At 37.3% G+C, this 16,906-nt stretch overlaps 1 protein-coding gene across 2 annotated transcripts in view; it reads left to right on the top strand.

The window, feature by feature from the left end:
* The window catches only part of LOC117175998 (probable ATP-dependent RNA helicase DHX35), a 215,619-nt gene that overhangs the window by 47,193 nt on the left and 151,520 nt on the right, over positions 1 to 16,906 (top strand). The window lies entirely within an intron of this gene.

Below are 16,906 nucleotides of genomic sequence, written 5' to 3'. Positions count from 1 at the left end.
TTCGGCAGGAGTATTGTGCGCCCTTCCACCAACCACTCTGGAATCGGCTCTTCCAACTTCAAATATGAGGTGAAAATACGGGCCAAATGCTGATGGGTTGAAAAACTTCTTCCACCAGAAAGTTTCGATACAATCTGGTCCCGGTGCGGAATAGTTCTTCATCAATAGTTCTTCATATAGTCAATCACACATTGAATGCGGGACGCGTACTGTCTTGCCCAGCCTATCTTATGGCAAGTTGATGCATTCGTCTTTTGGTCTTATGATCAGCCGTTGGTTTTGTTTTACGGCTCGCATCGGACAAAAGCTCTCTCGGCATTATACACATAATAATTGATAGCCCAGAGGTCGGATTCACCGGAAAAATGTTCACGAAGCTCGTCATCCATTTAAGCCAGATCTTTAGGCTTGAGAGAAACCTTGGTGTTGATGTTTCTCCGGGTCGTAAAGCATCGCTGTTCATCTATTGGGTGCCTGCCCGCGGTTGGTCTTAGTATCGCCTCTCTTTCTTTGTTGCCGGCTTGTTCTAGCTGTGGTAGAGTAGGCGTTCCGTTTACATAGCCCCTTTTACGCAGTAGTTCAGCATGGTTTCGCAGACGTTGCTGCGAAAAGGGCGATCCCGCCGATCCATCACATTGAATCCATTTTCATTGGCTCCCCCAACTCTAGATTGGTCGGCATTTACTACAACTATGTTTGGTGTTGTCATTCTGTTCCCACGAGAAGCTAGGGAAAGGGGTTCGTCCATCCTTGTGGAGCCCTGCATGCAAGGATAAGGCTGCGTACTCTGAGAGATCGCCCGGTATCCCAGAGTCACCGTTCTAGACACCTCACCCAGGTGCCATTCAGCTTTCGGCACGGTTTTCACACCTCCGCTTGGGGGTTAATTCCTTCGGGACCACCCCTGGACAATTGTCCGCGACTGCCTATTTATTTTTGTAACCATATTCTGCAGAAACCCTTGGTACAGGGACCCTCTATCCGCAACCCGAGGACGCGTTCTGCCGACGACCTTGGAACTGCTGTGGGAGGCAGGTGTGGAGCCTCCTTCTTCTGGCACTGCGCCTCATTATGGTCCTCCAGACCGTAACTGCAGCGAGTGCTAGTGCGGTCTTCTCTCGTACATTCCCGAGCAATTTGCTCGGGACTGTGTCAACGGTAACAACGAGTTTCGCAATGTAGCCTTCATCCGGCAGTATATGTATCCGACATTTAGACGTCTAGCCAGCTCCATCTTTCTGGACTCCCCGTTATATTCCCTAAACTTGTTCTTCTTGCTCGTAATTATATTTAATGTGCAATTGGCACCTAACTTGCCGATCAATTGTACAGGCGGGTATACTGTCGCATGTACACAGATGCACACACACGAGATGCTAAGCCTCACACCTTTGCACCCTTACACTCCTTACATTAAATTTATACAACAAAATAGTAAGTCAGAAAAAGAAATTAGGAACAATAAAAGAATCTTTAATAATAATTATGAAAGGGTAAAGATACAACAAAGAAGATTTTTAAATAATTGACGAAGACAAAAAAAACGAAAAGGTAAAGGTACAAAATATAATTTCAAATAAAAATTCAATTGATGATTTTAGATATATTCTATTTGTGATTCTACTTATTTATGAATTTTAGCATAAGCTCTGCCCTTTGGAGTATAATATTACTCTAATAAAGACTATAGGAAATTATATCCATTGGAATTTTAATAGGCAATGAACCTTCCAATTTCTAAACTTCTATTAGTCTTCAAATAAAAAGTATCAGTAGTTGCGAAAAATCTGAGTTCATTAACTTCTAGAAATGAGTGGTATTGAAAATCCGGATCATCGAATTATTGGAAGTGTTGCCTCGGAAGAACATCTATGGGGCGTGAGAAATGCAATTTTGCATATTAGGGCCAGATAATCGCCAACAGGTGTTCAACGACCAAAAGAAGTGCTTCTCCCACTCACCAAATCAGAGTTTACGATAATGATTCGCATACAATTAGTTGACCGCGCTACGGACTCAACTTAATAATTCCGTCGGTATTAAATTCAAGATCGTTTTTCGTGAAAATCTTTTCGCGAAAATCTTTTCGCTTCTTTGTTGAGTCTCGTTATTGACGTCAAATTAAATTTATAGAGATGAAAAAGTAGTAGTCAGTTTAACTCGTTATTGTATTAGATTGCTCATGCTTTTTATTTATTAATATCCGGAACTGACTAAAGTAAAGTAAAAAAATAGCAAATAAAATGCACAGTAGTTTTTAACTTCGGTTACAAATTATTTCGTTTTTTACTTTTGTTTTCTAATTCCCGATTGTGACTAAAAATAAAAAGTTAAAAAAATGCATAATCACACAGGGAAGTAAGTACTTCCTAGATTGGAAAGAAAGCCCTGTAGTAGAATAATATCTGCGATACAGTTTTATCATTTTATCTAAGGATATTATTTTAACTTTTTATGATAATGAACAAAAAAGATTTAAAATCCAGATTATCGCCTCTCGACTAAGAGAGTATTTTTTAAGCCAACGATCAGCAGATCTCCCAAGTATCATTGAAATTGGTAAAAAAAACGTATCTCCAATTATGAAACTACACAAATACACACCCAAAAATCCAAGCAAAAAATATTTCAGCGACATTAGAAAATCCTTGAATCTATAAGACAGAGGATGAACAATAATTAGTAAGCAGTCGCGGACAATTATCCAAGGATAGTCCCGAAGGAATACCCTCCAAGCGGAGGTGTAAGATCCGTGCCAAAAGCCGAATTACACCTGGTTGAGGTGTCTCAAACTGCTCATGAAAACAGCAATCATAATACCAAACATAGTTGCAAGTGCGGTTCAAAATAATCGAACGCACAGGTCTCCCGACAGTGGGTCAGACCACAATGCCGACTACCCTAGAGTTGGGGGAGACAATTAAGACAGAGTCAATGCCATGTACCGGCAAAATCTCAATACTTTTGATTTGATGGCTCGATTGGCCTCAGAATACCTACGAAGAAATGCCCAAATATCACTCTCCGGGACAGATGTTATTAAAGAGCTTCTGATAAAAAAAGTTCCCTTTAACCCACAAGTATCTGGCCCATATTTTCACCTCACATCTAAAGTTGAAAAAGTTCATTTCGGAGCAATTGGTGGAAGGACGTGGAGTGCCCCTAAAGAAGATGGGCAACTTAGTGGCTCAAAGAAAGGCGTATCAGGTTTTAGGAAGAACAATTAATCTATAGATGTGTCTGTAAAGACATAGCATCCTACCAGCGCTACATATCAATTGCCTTGATGGACTACGGGAAAGCTTTCGATCGAACCTCGCATAGACTTATCGGTCTGTTGAAAGCTTCAACGTTCATCTGAACATCATGAGGTACATCTAGAGATTGATGCGAGGAACAAAATATCTGCAACAAACATGCTTGTTGTCCCGGCAGTACTCTATTCATTTGGGGTAGTTCCATGGACGAAGGACGAGCTCAGATCCCTCGATATCCTTAAGTCTGCTGTTCCCTCATTTCACATCTAATGCTGTGAAGGTGTTCGTGGAATACTGAATCTTGAATTTTTTCCTTACAGGATTTTTCTGGGTACACCACATATAGACTCAAATTGATGGGATCCTCCTCTTAAAATGGTTAGAAAACACGAAGAAAGGGGCAAAGGAGTTTTTCCGTACAAAGCACCGGTGGAGGCTGCTGAAACAGTCCGCCTTAACTCCAATATCATTGGTGAGCACAGTGTGCCAAACATTACTTATCTATAGTACTCACTTCTGAAGGTCTGGATCAAGAAAGCAGACGAGAAATGCTTCGGTCGCCAGGTACTCGACAGTACAGGCGTTAGAGAACCTTTGCCTGAATTTTAACATCAGAAGTGAGGAAAGTGCATTCCTACATCTAGATGCCTCACTTCTAAAATACGAAGTAAAAAAGCGAATTTGATCAAATCTGCCAATAGTAACTCGACGGGAAAATGCACCGAAACCTTCACAGAGATATAGAAGATCAGTGCTTGTCGAAGAAGCAAATTTTTGCTTTCCTCAGATTATCAAGGCTATGGCGGATGCAAACCATTAAGCGAAATCAACGGCTGATAATAAGACCAAAAGTTCAAGTTTTCAGTTACTTTCGACCAACTGCCCAAAGCAGAGGTCAGAGTATTTTGGAGAGAATTCTATAAAATCTAGCTGCTCAAAAAAAGGCGTAGCAGGATATCTGGAGAACCTGCTCATCTACAGATCTGTCTCTTTGGAAGCTTAAATTTTTATCCAGACAGTGAGGAGCATTAAGAGATTAACTCACATTTGAAAAAAAATAGATTTACTAACTCATCTGGAATAAGTCGTGTAACAATTAAATGTATCACCTTTTAGAAGGTCGTCTTTCAGGGTTACACCATAAATCCTTTTTTCTTTTGCCGCACACTATTGCCACTATCTCTCTCATTTCGCGATTCCCAAAGGAACTATCGAATTCACTCATGTATTTTATACGGATGATTTCAAGATCTATACTAGAAATGTAGAACAACTAAGCCTAGTTAGATGGATAGTCAAGGAGTACTTATCGGGAAATGCGCATGGAATTTTGATTAGAAAAATGCGCTAAGATTTATCTGAAAGAAACCCTTCCGATTTCCTGATGAGTTTCTTACAATGGAGGTCTTAAGGCACGCCTATTAGCGCTTGCTGTTTGCACGTATGGTGGGAGAATGTGACGCGCATAAACCTATACCAAAATCATAAGGGTTTCTTGCAATCACAGCATAGTCAAGTGATAGCGTTTTATGGCTCGGCTAGACTTTTTTTCGACCATGTAATTTTTCACTTTTCTAGTATAAGACATACGCGTGCATAAAGTGCATGAATTATAGCTAAAATATCATGAAATAAATCTGCCATAAACTCATGAGAGATATCCTTGCTATTTTACTTGAATTTATTTCTCCGTGCAGTTCATTCGTATTTTAAATTATATGTCAAAAAGTTTGAATTGGAAATTTATGCTCTATCATAATGGTTTATTCCCGTGCTAAATTACCATTATCGTGGGTAACTCAATCTGCACTACATCTACGTTTATATAGTGACTGGTGCGGCTCACTGTTACCCTGAAATTCATTTTTAATTTCTGAAATGTCCGAAAATTACCGGAAAGCAGACGACGTGGGACCGACGGGAGGAAAAAATTTCGAAGTGGATTTATTTTGAATTTTTACAAGAACTTTGCAAAAATAGAAAAGTTGACTGAAATACGTTTAGTCAATAACACTGTACATGTCAGTTTTTATATTTGTTAAGTTTTTTTTTTAGAAAAATCACATGTCACTTTACAAATGGATGTAGATAATACAGGCCGACAAAAAGAAAAAAGTATCTGGAGCAGATCACCAGACAGGTGTATTCTTATGTATTTTTCGTCGCTGAATCCGAATTTGAAGTCAGATTGGGGGGTTTCCCAGTTACTGCTCGAGAAATTTTAATCCTTGCAGGGCTTTGGAGACTGCCACAACGCATGAAAAATCATGTCCCCTGAAACTACAAGGAGCTGATTCGTTTAATTGAAATATGTATATGTATATGTATATGGTGGTCAAAGCAAATATTTTCAACATAATCTAAAATGGTAAAAAATAGTAATTGGTAATCCGACCAGATTAGACAAGGGTAACACTGTAATGTTGTACTCTGCATAGGTGCTTAAAGCTCCTGTGCGCAGCTAGTAGCTTATATGCATCCTTTCCCCACCACTTAGTCTCATAAATGGCGTGGCATGTACGAGGTGTGGCTATTAAATAACCGAACTGCTGTTATAACTTTTTTTATTCGTCACCAACTACAGTCGAATTTTTTCACCTTCAGTGTACTCTTCTTGGCAATCTCTACACCGCTCTATACGAATCTTCCATTGGTTGAAGCACTCCTGGAAATTCACTTCTGTCAGCTGCTTCAAAATCTCCACCGCTCCAAAAAAAAGTCACAGGGGGCAAGGTCGGGTGAATAGGGTGGATAATTCAACACAGTGATGCCATATTTTACGAAAAACGCCTTCACGGACAAAGCAGAATATCATAAAAGAGAATCATCATTGCTTTGAATTTGGATTTGCTCATCATGGCTTTTTTCTTCCTTAGGGAGTTCGGGCTCTTCCAATGTATGGATTGGCGTTTTGTTTCGGGGTCGTAGGTAAAAAACCACGATTCTTCACAAGTGATTACTGTTGCTCGTGAGTGCGGAGTTTCGGAACCATTTTTGCGCAAAATTTACGCATGTTGAAGTAATCATGCAAAATCTGGCGGACACATTCCTTGTCGATTCCTGTGATTTTGGCAACTGTTCGAATGCCTAGACGACGATCTTTGGGGATGATTTTACCAATTTTTAAAATGTTTTGATCAGTTTTTCACGTTGTAGACCGTCCGGGGCGAGGATCATCTTCGGTCGTTTCACGTCCCTCTTTGAACCGTTTGAACCACTCATAAACTTGTGTGCGGGATAAGCATTCATTCCCGTATACTTCTTTCAACATTGCATCAACTTCGGTAAATGATTTTCCAAGTTTAACAAAAAACTTGAGATTTACCCGTTGCTCCTTTTGACACTCAACATTTTTCCGGCACGTCACTGGTGCGTAGACTGATTTATACGACTGCTACAGTCAAACTAAGCGACTTGCTGGCTTATCCAGTGAGCTCAGAGTGGGGAAGTGTCACGTGACAAAATGAGGCTCAAACTTCTCGTCGCATGGATGACACGATGACAATTGCCTTTTAAAATAGGACGTGTAGAATGATTCGTCCGGCCCAGCCCTTCGTAGTAACGAAGCCCTGGGAGGGCGGACTCACTTGCGATCGGGACAGGATTTCTAGCGTGCGGGGTCATATGTTTTTTATGGATAACTTTCAACCTTCAATAAACTGTGCTGGTACATCCAGCAACCGATACACTCACAAATGCACTGGAAATCCGGATAACTTTTGTTAAATTTGTTCAGAATACATTGGGAAAAGAGGAAGAAAAATAACAAACCGAATTGGAGATTTATACAGAACATGGTTTGAAATTGAAATTTCACAGCAACATAAAAATTAGTTTCCTCATGTAATCTGCAGCACGTGCAACAACATGATCAGCCGTTGCGAAACAAATAAGGATAAGAGCAAGCTAAAGTTTACAACGCCGAAAATATGGGAAGAACCATGCGACGAAAATGATTGCTTTTTTTTGTTTCACGACAGTAGACGGTGTAAACAAAATTTTAAAAAATCAAGTAGCTTACCCTACTGTTACAAGCGTTCAGCTCCCAAAAAAGACGACCGTAGAAGGCCTAGAAGATAATGAGTCACGAGCCAGCTTCACTACAGGATTTAATGCACTGCAAGTCGATGTAAATTTAAAAAAAAAAGTTAGGAATCGTGGTCATGATAGAAAAAATAAAACGTTTGAAACCATGTCAGATGAGACGGCTTCAAGTGACTCCGATGAGACTGAAGACGAGTATTCTTCCGATAGCGAAGAGGAATTCATCCCTTTCGATGAAGAGAGACTTACGAAAAAATTTTATCAAAAAAATCTTAATAATCTATTTAGAAAAGCTAGCCTATCGAAGGAACAAGCTAAATTTATTTCTTCGGAGTTAAAGAGTAGAAATATGTTGACGAAGGGCACTAAAGTAACTGTGTATCGAAATCGAGAGGAAAACTTTCGTAAATATTCGGAAAAAGATACAAATCTAGTTTACTGGAAATATATGAAAGGACTTATCAATGAGCCTAAACGAAACATATATCAACCTGAGAAATGGAGGTTGTATATTGATTCATCAAAGTGCAGCCTAAAGGCAGTCCTTCTTCACAATACAAACAAATACGCTCTTGTACGATTAGCACATTCAACTATACTTAAAGAAGAGTATTCAAACCTTGACATGGTTTTGAAAAAAATTAAGTATGAAGAACATCAGTGGCGATTATGTGGAGACTTCCGAATTTTCTCTATGATACTTGGACAACTATCTTGATTCACCAAGTATCCATGTTACCTGTGTATGTTTGATAGCAGGGATAGAAAAAATCACTAAACAAAAAAAACTTGGCCATCAAGAACATCTTTTGAACCTGGAAAGCGGAATATTATAAATGAACCACTCGTCAATCCATCCAAAATGTGAATACCTCCTCTTCATATCAAGCTTGGTGTAATGAAATAATTTGTTAAAGCTTTAAACAAGGAAGGGCAATGCTTCGAATATTTGGGCCAAGTTTTTAGACACAAAAGTGATGCTAAATTAAATTAAGGTATTTTTGATGGCCCTGAAAGCCGCAGTTTATTTAGAGATGCAAAATTTGACCCGCGCATTTTTTGTGAGTTAATTCAAAAAAGTTTTAATTGAGAAAAATGTGATTAATTTGCATAACGCTTAGGAATTAGTATCGATTTTTTCAGTGTTAGATTCCCCGGCTTTTTTCCTAGGGTAAGAAATATTTTGTCTTCAAAGTCTGGGAAATGATAGCGAACATGCTAACGGCAGTCCTCGCACACTTTTTTGTGTTTTTTTTTCAAAAAAATTTTTAAATTGCTAACAAAGTGTGTGTATATTTTGAGCTTATGTGTGTTATAATTTTCCCGGGCGTTACAACCAAACTACACAATATTTTTGGCCGAAAACTTTGGACTTACAAATAAACATAGTAACTAATCTCCCGGAACTAACCTTGTTTGCAGGCAATCAAAAAAGTTTATTTCATAAATAATTACCAAATTATCGGAAAGGCAAAGATGAAAAACGACGTAACCACAAAATAATGCGCATACATAAGATACAAGGCAACATGGGAAGGCAGCTTGGAAAATGAAGCCCTGCAATAAGGAGGATTAGGGTGAAAAAGAGATGTGGAGGATTTGCAAGAAGGTATAGAAAGAAGAAGGGTGGCCCGAGGAATGATAGACAGTGAAGGTAGTACCGTTCATTTAGAAAGGAAAGGGCAAAAGGGTGGACAAATATAGAGGTATCACACTCATGTTGGTGGGATATACGATGTATTTTGAAGTGCTTAGAAGGCGGTTGCAAAGGAAGGTGAAAAAAGGGAATTTTACCACACAACCAAACGGGTTTTAGAAACATTATGAGAATCTAAGATAACGTCTCTGTGCTCAGGTATTCAGTTAATAGAAAGTTAAGGCGGAAGGAAAGGAAGAAAATTGCACTGTTTGTAGACTCTAAAGCATCATTTGACTCAGTTAACAGGAGGGTGTTATGGTCAGCTATGAAAGAGAGAGGATTAGACGAAGTGTTAATAGAGACGATAAAAGTAATATTTGTGGATATTAAGGTATGGGTGGAAAATAGGAGATAAGAAAGGTGAGGACTTTCGGACAGCAAGGGGGCTAAAGTAAGGGTGCCCGTTGAGTCCATTTCCATTTAGTATTCTTCTGGCAGATTCAGGGGAAACAGTGGAGAGAAAAGGGAAAGGTGGGACAATATTAGTAAAATGCAAAGTGTATTCACTGGCATATGTAGATGATGTAATGCTAGTAGCGGGTGATCAAAGAGATATGAATCTGTTTGAGAGTGCTCGAAGACTATGTGAGAGAAATGGGTTTAACAGTGACATATGCGGTATAGGGAAAATAGTGTTTAAGGATGCCTGTAAGATGATAGCGCGGGTGTTTGATGTGTTAGTATGATTAGCGTTAAGCTATGGAGTGAAAAGTTGGGGATGGAAAGAACGTAAGAGAGCTGAAACTTTGCACAAGAGATTTTTGAGATGGCTTGTGGGAGTGTGTTGGAGCTGCCCAGGTTATATGCTGAGGGAAGAAATAGACGAGAAAAAATGATAGACATGTGACAGGAGCCTGGAACTTCGAACAGAAACTAAGAAGGGGAGAGAAAAGCAAAATTGCACAAGCGTATGCCCGGGAGGTTGTGGATAAAGTGATGAGGGGTAAAGTGGGGCCTTCTGCCAAGGGTCCGTAGGTCCGTGGGTATATAGGCAGTAAAACACTGAGATCATTTAACATATTAGGCTTTAATAAAGAATTATATACGTGTATGTCTAAGACGGCGGGCACTTTAGACTAATGACATTGCTAACACGCGATGACGGCCTTCTTTGCCGGCGAAGAAGCGCGCTCTCTTTAGTTTATATCCGTATGCATCTTATTAATTTCGCTGACGGTTCGCTGTTTGCGCTGAGCGACGTACCAGCGTGACAATCGGGTCGGTATGACGTTTCGTGACAATGTCCGATTCAGTTTTCACTCTAAACGTAAACTGTGAAAACTCTTTAATAATTTCGGCCGGGATACGATTTTCACCGGATGTACCGTAATTGTTAATCATAACTAAATCCCCTACGTTTAATACTACATTGCGCAAATGCGAACTATTCTCAATCTGCGACTGCTGCTTCTCGTGTACTTTATCTCGTGTACTTGGCCTCAACAAATCAAATCGTGTTTTAAGCTCTCGCTCGTAGAACAACCACATCGGTGACTTTCCGGTCGTGCAACGTGGCGTGCAACGACAATCGAACATAAATTTATTTATCACTTTTCTACCCCTTCTCCCCCTTTTACAATTTTTATTATCTTATTTTTAAACGTGCCTACAGAATTGTCAGCTGCACCATTTGTCGCTGGGTGATAGGGTGGAGAAAAGCTATAGCTAACACCATTGCTTTTAAAAAGTAGCTCCAACTCATTGCTTCTAAACTGCGGTCTGTTGTCCGTGACAATATGTTTCTGAATGAAAATGGTCAGGGGCAGGGATGGATATCATTTTCTTTCAAGTATAATTTAACCACAAAAAAATATAATTCCGAAAGTGAAATACACTTCACAAGAATCTCTTCTTCTTCTTCTTCTGCTTCTTCTTCTTCTTCTTCTTCTCCTTTAGATAAAATTGTAATAGGTCCCAGTTTTTTGCCTGTATATTTTCCTTTACAACGGGCTCTTATTGTTGATTCTGGTATGGAATATTTTCGTGATACAGCTGCAAAAGTTTCTTAATGCATAACCTCTTTCACGACAAGCAGCAAATTTTCTTTTCCGTAAGAATATATTTTTAAATATTTGCTTTCAGTTTTTGGCTTCCTAATTGGTTCCTTCTTTTTCGCTTTGTGCCATCGTTTAATAATAAATCAAATTACAATAATTAACCTGTCATTTTAAAGTGTCTGGCGTGTGTTAAATGGAAAACGCAGTATTGGGTGCATATGGCTTGCATTTTGGATCGCAGTAATGAGCACCCTCGTAATAATTTTGTGCCTATTACTGCTGGATTGATTTTTTTATTAATAAACAAATTTATACGTTTTAAAATGTTGATTCTATTCAAACAAGTTTTCTGATTTTAAAAAATCATGTCTGCACTGCGTACAAGGTTATACAATAAATCTAAAGTTGATTGAGGAACAGTGCTCCGGTAATTGAAATAGAAGCAAAATGGTGGATTTTTCACTTCTAACGAATGTTTTTTAATAATAATAATTAAGACTATATAACTAATTTAGCACTATTTTGGCTTTTGTTATTCTGGTTATACGAAAAAACACAGTATTAGGTACACCCGTAGTAATTGGGCCACTTACCCAATTTCTTAAAAATTCGTTCCTTTTTAAAAAGAGTTTATCAATATCCGGAAATATTCGCAAGGTTTAAAATATTTTCAACCACTTTAACACTTCTACAATTCCTCAATATCAATTGAATAGACTCGAATTTTTCTTGAAATTAAATTTTTTAAATTGCCGTAAGATATTCTGGTTCTTTTCTCGTGTTAATTTTTTCTTAATTTTCTAATTTTTATACTTTAAAACTAGAAATAAGATATCCTTTTTCTCAAATGTCGTTGACTACATTGGAAGCCAAAGTTTAGTTTAGTTTTGAAAGCACACTATTTAGTTAATGGTATTGGTTGGGCGGAGATGAATCTTCGAGTCTTTTTAATTGTCGAGTCATTACTTGTTATGAGTCGAACCAACATTTGATATTTTGTTATTGTCGAAAGTCAAAGTGATTAAATTTCTCATCAAAGAGAGAATCACTTGGTCCGATTCCTGTTAAGAAAATGTGCCGGTTGCTCGAACACCAAATGTTAGGGAAAATGCACAGTGAAAAAAACGTTTTATAATTAGCAATGTGTCTTTAATGAGATATTTAATTCACTCACAATTGTGAACATAAGAAAGAAGATGAATTCAGCAATTCATTTAAAACGTTGCGATAACTTGTGAATCAATTTATAATGACCGAGGGCGCACGGGTATGTCACCTCGGTTACAACCAATTAGCGACTGACCCAAGTTCACGTATCCTGTGCCATCAGTAATTTAAGTGATGCACACAGATCCATAATACGAGAAGGCTTAGTGTGCTAAATATAAATTTATCAATTAGAAATTCCACATATAAACAGGTTTCGAAATATGTTCCAGCAAACTTAGCTTTTGGCGAAATTTTAGAGTATAATATGATAAAGCTAATCTTAATACTACTCCATTTCACAGAACCGGCGGATAGTTTACGAGAAATATGCTTCCTCAAAAAAGGCGATTCAACAAAGTTGAAAGAGGGTGCTCAAATGAAAATAAATTATAACAAGCTACATGGTTGTTAAAACCCTTAATAAAATTCAGTAAACTGGGGGGGGGGGGGGGCCCCAGCAGCTACCTTCCGACATGGCGGCTTGTTTTTTTTTTTAGATTTTCAAATTTTCCTTGTAAACGGCTGTTTTTAGAGCAACAATAGTCACATAATAAATCGCTCTAAATTCTCTTCTACATAAAAAAAGGTTATATAAAACATTGCCATTTGGTGAGCACTTTACCTGGATATTTATCGTACAATATCTATAATTTTACTGTAGCTATATTATTAATATACTACAGCAAATTATTTTGAACATTTGCAACGTTTAAGGAGGCGTACGCGTTTGGTGCCGTATGAAGTGAGGGCCATCGTGGGATACGGTTTATATGAATGCTAATTGCTACTTATTTTTCTTATACTTATATCTATACAATAGTCATATCTAAGTAGAAGAGTTACAAAATGCGGAAAAGTCATACAAAAGCGGATGTTAAAAATATATTAATTTCACCTAAGCCCCTTCTCGCAATTTTCTCTTGATTGAAGTCGTGAACCCCTTGTTTTGACCAAACTAATCGATTCTTTGTAATCGAAAGTATTAGTAGATATTTGATTTATGGGGACTCGTGATTTTGTTCCGGAGTTTAATCGATTTTGTTCAGGAGTCCCATAAGAATACGTGTTAAACTTACACTTTTTCGGTAGCGATTTTTTCGAAAATGACGTCAAGCATAGTATTTCGAGAAAGAGAGAGAGTAACGGGCTTACGTACAGTCAAGCACAGTATTTTCTGTTTTTGTAAAAGAATATTTTTTAAATATATTGCACGTATATTAACCGCGTTTTCTGGTTCAGAAAAAAATCACATCATGACTGATTTTTTCATTAAGCACTTCAAAGTTGATCTAATGATCCTATGTAAATTCAGTAATCAGCAGATTAAAATTAAGTTGGTAATCAAGGTCTAATATGAAATTTAACCTATCCTTCAACACGCCTCTATATTACTTTTTGCTGCACATTCACTGTTATTTATAAGGAATGAATATGTAAAATAATAGTTGCGAAGACAATCTTATAACACAAAATTATGAACATTTCATAAAATGATGAAGATAATTACTTCAAGGGAAATGGAACAAATTAATAATATTGCGATCTCTTTTCTTCTGCCGGTATCGTAAAGACGTCGTATGATCTGACGATGTATTTATGCTATCGTAAAGGCACCCTGACGACATGAACATAGCATGTCTTAAAGTTGTAAAAATGTCGTAACGATGTCGTAAAGACGTTGCCAAATTTTGTGCCCACTGGGATATCTCGTCTATTAAAATCGTTTTTTTATCAGAAAAAAACATTTTTTCAATGAATTTTTCACAAAGGCGAAGAAGAACCCTTAACCAAAAAATTTAATTTTGTCAACGTTTTTTAGATTTCACTCTAGCAATTGAATTTTCAATTACAATTGTCTAGCTGGAATATTTAAATTTGCACATATAAAAATAATCTCAAGATTGAAAGAAATACGATATTTGAAGCTAAGAAATAAACTTTCTATGAAAATGATAAACCTTCAGAATAATATTCTTTTCAATTAAGTAGTATAAGTTATATGCAAATACTTGAATTTCCAATTGAACAAAGTCATTTTTCAATCGAAAATGCAATAGTTACATTCCCAGTCTATAAAATTAATTTAAAAAATAGAGTTTTCAAGTTGTCAGGAGGAAGCATTACCCTTTAACTATTAATCACAATTATTTTATGAAATTTTTATAATTTTCTATTATTGTAAGATTATCTTCGCAATTATTATTTTACAAATTAATTTCTTTATAAATAACAGTGATTGTGGAGCAAGAAGTACAGTCAAACCTGGATTTAGTGATCCTCCATTCCATGTTTACGAAAATTAACGCTGCGCGGCGGGTATGGATGATGAAAGCTACGGGGGATGTGGGGTGCTCACTGAAGCGTGACAAACCAGGAGTGTTGCGGTAAGGCGCTGCGCCCTAACGGCCTACCTCTGTGACCATCACGACGTTGCGACTATTCACTCGAAGCGAGAGCAACACGCGAATAAGCAAGATGGCGAGCTCACGTCGAACAGCAGTGGGTCTCCGATCCCTGCTGAAACCGACCGGACCGATCGGATTATTTCGTGCGATCAGACATTGACAATAGCTCCATCGGATATACAAATATGTATTGCGAAGTTATTGGAGCAATGCTCATAAACAAGAGCAGTGAATATCAATTCATTTAAATCAAAAACGTCATACTACGGTTTAAAATGCATTATTTATGATAAGATTTCTGTTTAACATTTAATTTAAATTCAAATTGCCTCTGATTTGATGGCGCCGTCGTAGCCAGCCAATAGGCTCTACGATTCAAGAAAAAAATAATAAACATTAGATAGACAGAGATGAGAGAGTATGATAGTTTTAAAACAAAAAGACCTGTCATTGTATAACTTCTTCGCAAACTGCGTCGCATGCATTGTGGGATTGCGCAGTAGTGCGTACTTCTCACTTGAAGTTTGGACGTGTAGTGTTTTGAAACAAATAGTCTTGTGTTTTTGCTACTGGTGTCTTCGAATGCTTTAAGTAGGTGGTGGAAATAGGCGATTCAGTATCTGGGTCGATTAATCGAGAGAAAGCTCATTGTTTTAAACGAGATGCTCAACGGCCCGCAAACGTTTTAAGTACGTTAGCACGAAGATCACATTTATTTTAACGTGTAACAGCAAACTTTCTGTCTCATTTTTGTTAAAAATTTACTTTGCCATGCAGTAAAATTCAACGGAAACGGTTCTAACGCCCCTGATTGCTCACGTTCCGCGACCCTAGTTTTTATGTTATAGACAATTCAAAAATTGACATTAAATTCAGGTTTGACTGCAGTATAGAGGCGTGTTAAAGGAAAGGATTAATTTCATTTTAGAGCTTGAATATCAGCTTAATTTTAACCTGTTGATTACTAAATTTTGAAATTATCATCAGGACACCTTCGGAATGCTTCATGTAAAAATCAGTAATGACATGACGTCGACAGACGCCTCTGGCTACGTGATCGTGGTCTATTCATGACCTGAGAAATGCAGTTTTCTACCATTTGAAGAAAAAAGTGAGTCTGCAGTAAACACATCATTATTACTTTACTCCCCCCCCCCCCCCCCCCCCCCCCCCCCCCCCCCCCCCACTCAGGCTCAACTCAGATTTTTCGACAATTTTGAAATATGCCTATAAAAAGGCCATTTTTAACAATAATAAAAAAATTGTTTTAAGAATTTCGAAAAAAACATGAGCAAAGTACATAAGAAAGTCCCTATTTCGAGAAATAATAGAAAAATCTTCAAATTAAGCAATGAAACTGGTCAAAATAATTTGCAGTATTAAATAAATAATATCGATAGAGCAAAATTGTTGACATTATACAATATATTACCTTCAGCAATGTTCTTAACAAGAAAATGCACTCGTTTTCACTGAAGAAATCGCTCACAAATGCGAAAGAAAAGACTTCTAAATTGTTCAAATTTTTCAATTTTCTAGGCGAACTGCTGACTTTATGGCAATGTTTCATATAACCTTTTTATGCAGAAGAGGGTTTAGAGTGTTTTATAACATAACTATTTTTTCGCTAGAAGCAGCCGTTTTAAAGGACTAACCAAAAACGTGAAATAAGCCGCCATGTACTGAATTTTAGTTGTTTCAAGACCTTCTAAGGAAAGGTTTTAACAACTTTGGAGCTTGTTATAATTTATTTTAGTTTTAAATCCTTCGTTGACTGACCGGATGAATGGAAAAAAGTAGAACAGCAACTCTAAATTAAATTAAAAAGTATCTAGTTTTCTTTTAATATTTTCCAAATTTCCTAATTTAGTATATTAATAACTGAGTTATTAGCTTATACCTGCTCTCAATTCTTGATTGATTTAATTATTCTGGAATAATTGTATCAAAACAAATATGATGTGTTACAACGTACAAAAGTTTCTACATAACTTTTTGATTTGCATCTCAATTTTAGATTGCAATGTATCGCCAGTTTTTTAACACAGTTTCTTAGCTTTGGAAGAACATAAAAACAATTTCGTTGTAACTTTCAAAGAGTTCGAAACCTTTAAAAATTCTGGGCTATTAATGTCGACAAACTATGTTTTTAAACACTTAAATTCAAGCTAAAACTATATTCCGAGATATGTATCACACACGTATAAAAAAATGTATGTGTAACCTCGTAATTATTGTACTTATTTTAAGAAAAAGAAAGCGTTTATTTTGCATAGTTGCGAAATTGCCAAGCAC

Source organism: Belonocnema kinseyi, chromosome 7 (genome assembly GCF_010883055.1).
Source record: "Belonocnema kinseyi isolate 2016_QV_RU_SX_M_011 chromosome 7, B_treatae_v1, whole genome shotgun sequence".
Taxonomy (NCBI): domain Eukaryota; kingdom Metazoa; phylum Arthropoda; class Insecta; order Hymenoptera; family Cynipidae; genus Belonocnema; species Belonocnema kinseyi.
The sequence above is the reverse complement of the archived record's forward strand: the minus strand, read 5'-3'. Positions and strand labels throughout refer to the sequence as shown.